Below are 4,879 nucleotides of genomic sequence, written 5' to 3' on the forward strand. Positions count from 1 at the left end.
TGGGAATGAAGCTCCTATTTCACAGCCCTGAAGCTTGTTTTTAACTCATTCCAATGAAGTTATATTTGTTTTTTGCTTCAATCTTAAACTGAATAATACAGCCCTTGGCCTCTAGTATATCAGTGAAGCTCCTAGTTTATTTTTAATTGGAGAAAAATGTGTGTTGTTCTGTATGTGATGATGCACCTCACCATCTGCACCCCCCTTTTCAAAATACTGCCCATGTTGCCGGCCCCAGAAGGACAGCATGATGTGTGGGCACTCCTGCCTCACAGTTCATTCACCCAACCTTTACTTTGTTCTCCTGTGCAACGACCAGTGAAAAACAGAGATTTAAGGTTCGCTCTGTCCCAGGACCGATTTCCTGTACCATCCAGCACCACAGCCTACTTGCTTCTTCCTTTATCTAAGAGGTAAATTAAAAAATGATGAGAGTCTCCAAGAGTGATGCAGCAAATCCTTCCCAGCTCATGAGCCTTAGCTCAGTTAATGTGTATTTGTCGGCTTCCCATACTAGGTTAAGTTTATTCTGGCAGACAGTATGATTACTGCAGGATCAGCAACAAAAGGTAACATTTTTCCAGTGAACGTTTTGGCGCTGCTGACAGCCCAATCAAGCAGCAGAATATTCTAGGCTCACAATTCCCAGGCCCTCCTCTTAAGAGCCAAAAAGTTGTGCCTGCACCCACTTGAGGCTTGTTATCTTTACCATAACATCCCCTATTTCAGATATAACCCAACAAACAAATACTTGGCAGCTGTCCTTCATCATATCTTGAGGAGTTATGAAAAAGTAGTGCTGGCTAAAGCTAGAGAATAGGGCAGAGATCAGAAGTTGTGCCCCTGACAATCTGTGATCTTTGGCAAGACCCTTACGTTCTCCATGTTTTTCCATATCTGTGAAAGAAGTATATGAACACTTACCTAAGTCACAAAGCGTGAACTTTGTTTAGTTCATGTAAAGCTGCTCGAGATCCTGACGATGGGGATCCAAGTTGCTGTATTCTGTAAATGCAAGGTATAAATATCAGTAAGGTCCTTGGCTGTGGCTGGGCAATTCGTTTCCTTCTTTTCTAGATTTTCTACTGACAAATGCCTCATCAGCAGGCCTCACACTTGTATATTTGAGAAAGAGCGATACCTTGATCGTTACACGTGGTTTTTAAGGCCTCTTGTGCACTGTACACATTATGCATAAGCAGTAAACCATCATCTCTCCCTTTGACTGGAGGCAGTGCTGTCTCTGGTCAGAGTGTGCAAGAGAAAGTTTTGGGGGTAGTCTCTTAGTACTCCTAGTAGGGAAAGAGCCTACCAAAATGAACTTCAAACTAAATGAAGCAGCTGGGTACTAATGAAATAAAAACGATGCTGGTGACAGTGAGTAACAGTGCCGTGAAAGGGGCTCTAAATCCAGCTCTCAACACTGACTGCCTGAAAAGTCATTTAGCCTCTCGCCTTCCATTCAAACTAATAGCTACTCAGAAGACGTCATAGGCGCATCTACATGTGACTCTACGGAGACGTAGTGTCTGTGGGCGTCTACACGTGACCAGCAGGTACTTCACTGCAGCAACACGCTCCCCTGGTATATCGGGCCACCATGGCAAAGTAGCTGCCAAAAATAACTGTGCACTGCACATATGGCACCGTATAAGCTGTTACTGCATTGTGATTTAGTACTTCCTTTTGGAAGTACCAAATCACGGCACAGTAACAACGTCACCATAGTGACACGCATAGACATGCCCTGCGAGGCTTAATCAATTAAAATCTGTGAAGTACTTCGGAGAGTTTTAAATAGATGGTTCTGGACAAGTTCTGAGTATTTACTATTATTAGCTGCAGTTCAAGGACCAGCTTAAAAGCTCAGGGCTGGGAGCTGTCGAGTTCATGTAATCTTACAGACTTATCCTTTTGTAATGAAACTGCTGGAAAGGTTTTCCCTGCTTGCATTTTACCTTTGGACATATCTTGTCTTCCCTCATTTTTCTGGAGGACCTCTAAAAAACAAAGAGTGGGAGGAAAGAGGAAGGAAGGAGAAGTGTCTCATTCTTTCTGTGACCTGTCCCGCAGCAGCTGATGGGCTGATGGAGCCGACAATTTAGGACTGCCTGGTAGGCAACGCAGTTGTACCAACAGGGCTCTCAGCCGCCCTTCCACTCTTACCTGCTCACATTGCACTTTCCCAATGTACTGTGTCGATTCACTACTGTTCCTAGTAGGTGGATTAGACTTGACCGTTTAGAATAATCATCACGCAGTAAGACAAAAGAAGGCTGTACATCGCAAAGAAGGGGAAAACTGCCTGCTTTCTCTGGCAGAGTTCCCTTGCAGGCCAGCTAGGGCAGGCAGAAAGAAATACTCAGCACCACCTAGTGGTAAGATAAAGAGAAACTCAGGCAACTGTTTTCAGAGATTTTTTTAAGTTAAAAGTGACGGTTCTGGTCATCTAGTTTGACCTCTTGCAAGAGACAGGCCATAGAGGTTGGCCTACTAATTGCTGCATCAAGCCCAAATTTCTGGCTGAGCCACAGCCTACCTTTTAGAAAGATCTCCAGACCATAATCATACATGACAGAAAATCTTCCCAGGAAAGTGGTTCTACTGGTTTGACCCGATTTTTAGAACAGGGCTGTCCACTGGTAGCAAAGAAGCAGCCTGCAACGGGTTGCCTGCTGAGCCGCCACTTTCCTTATCGCTCCAGCTGCAAGAGCAGCTGGAACCCCCAGCCTCCCCCCCCAGACGCTGCTTCCTACTTTCACCCCAGGGGAAGAGCAGGGCAGGACAGCGCAGGGAGCCAAGGGTGAGTCAGGCTGCACATGGAGGTGCGGGGGGAGCAGCAGTGGATGGGAGGGTGCTAGGGTGCTTGCACAAAAGCATGCATTACACTCAGGGTAGGTAGGGAGGAGGAAAATCACATCTGCATGCCTACATGAAGAATCAGTAGGGGGGTGCTCAGTGCAGCAAAGGGGGATGCCTGTGTAGTGTAGGGGAGTGTCTGCATGGTGTGAGGCCCAGTAACCCATGGCGTGCCTAGTCTGGCCCACACAGTGTGCAGCCCCCACTGCTGTGTCCCCCAGGGACTCAAGAGTTGGCCAGAAAAAGGTTGGGTTTTTTTTCCATCAGAAATCTGACTCAAAACTTTACTTTTTGCTTTCATCTGTTTTTTCCTCCTAGGAAAAAATAGCTCAATTTTCCATCAGCAATAAAAGATAGTTATAATGTATATGCTGTTCCACCTAGCAACTGACATGACTAAACATTGAAAAGATATTATATCCCTTTCTTTAAAGGAAGCTTTCTAAAGAAAAAGTGTTTGGGCTGGACTTTGACCAGCTTTTATTGGTGTACCAGACGTACAGGGAAACCCAAGGCATACTCCTTGCCCTAAGGCAAATAAGTGCGTCTCCATACCAATCTCTGCTCTACTCATAGCACTGCGTCTTAAAAACACAATGAACTATTCAGGAAATCTACAGAAGGTAAATCAATTGTATTCACCACTGAAGGTTTATGTCAGCTAATTATCCTTGTGCAAATTTTCTTATTCCTGTCCTGCCCTTGGGCTGGAAAGAGAAAAGTTTTTTGGTTCTTTTTCCAGACAGTCTGCTCACATTTGCATCATTACATAACTACCTGGATGCCACCATGTGGTTGTTGGATTATATTCTTCAGTATAGCTACAGAGGAAACCAACCAGCCTCAAAATGAAAGGGACACAGCTAATCCTCTGGACAACAGTGTTACCTAAGTAGGAGGACATGCCTTCAGCTATGAGCAGGGGTGCCCCAAATGTCCACGGGTAAGGAACAGCTTAATAAGCAACACGAGCTTTTCACTGCATTCAAACTGCTACAGTTCAGGCAATTACAAGTACCACCACTCACAGAAGGCAATCTGGTAGGAGAGCATGTGAGATCTTTTCTCTCATCCATATGGTACTAAATCAACATATGACTAAGCTGACTGTGCGGGTGTCAGTAGGATGATTAAGTAACAACAACACTGGGTTTGAGTGGAGTCAATATGTCTATCTTAGCTACTTACATGGTCCTCATTACAAAGCATTTGAGCATCTCTCACTCTTTAGTCTCACAAGACCCTTGTGAATTAAGTGCTATTATTCCTCTCTGCCAGGCCAGGAACTAAAGCACGACTCCTTATAGGCCCCTCATTCCCACTGCTTTCATTGTGACCAGCCTATGTTCCCACACTACGGTTGTGGAAGAAGTGATATTTGAACCCAGGCCTCCCATAGCCCACAGCAGCGGCCTAAACTACTTGATCAGCCTCCCTTCCAACTTGAAGAGGTACCCTACAGCTGACAAAAAGCCAGATCTTAATAGTCCTTCCTTGCCTTTGTGAACACTTACTCACACAAGCAGGCAATGAGACTTGTTGCAGGATTACTGGCTAACCAGCAACTGTAGTCTTACAACTAGCTAAGAGGATTTGGCTGGAACCTACCACAATACTGCAGGGCTTCCTACCTTCCTCAAGAAGCTGGTCCCACTATACCTTAGATCATGCCTTAGCAAATTTCCAAAACTGATTTTCCTATCTGCTACCCCTACCTGTAAATCATCCCAGATTAACTTCAGATCATTTTTAAAGTCTCTTATGTTGGCTGACTTTCATTGGGCCAATGGCTTTTCTTCTCCAGGGTGCAGAGGGAGGACTTAGTTTGATGCACAGGGTCAGCACACCATGAAGGGGCCATATATAGGGACTGTCCCTAAAACACCCCACACTCACTCTATTCTGCAGTGCCTCTAGAGTACTGACGAGTGGGACAGGTAGGGCCATGGCTGGAGCGGAAGGGGTAGACAACAGATCACCTACAGTGAATATTACAGTCACAACCATTCAGGTAAGAAAA

General features: G+C 45.2%; 1 protein-coding gene across 1 annotated transcript in view; it reads right to left on the reverse strand.

Annotated features, from left to right (window-relative positions):
- PLD1 (phospholipase D1) overlaps positions 1-1,011 on the reverse strand; it is a 133,200-nt gene extending 132,189 nt beyond the window's left edge. Inside the window, exon 1 of the mRNA XM_019503303.1 lies at positions 925-1,011. The gene's annotated coding sequence lies outside the window, so the exon portion shown is untranslated. The remainder of the gene's footprint in view (positions 1-924) is intronic.
- Between the last annotated feature and the right edge of the window lie 3,868 nt (positions 1,012-4,879).

This window comes from Gavialis gangeticus, unplaced genomic scaffold (assembly GCF_001723915.1).
Source record: "Gavialis gangeticus isolate Ggan-Ray unplaced genomic scaffold, GavGan_comp1, whole genome shotgun sequence".
NCBI classification, from domain to species: domain Eukaryota; kingdom Metazoa; phylum Chordata; order Crocodylia; family Gavialidae; genus Gavialis; species Gavialis gangeticus.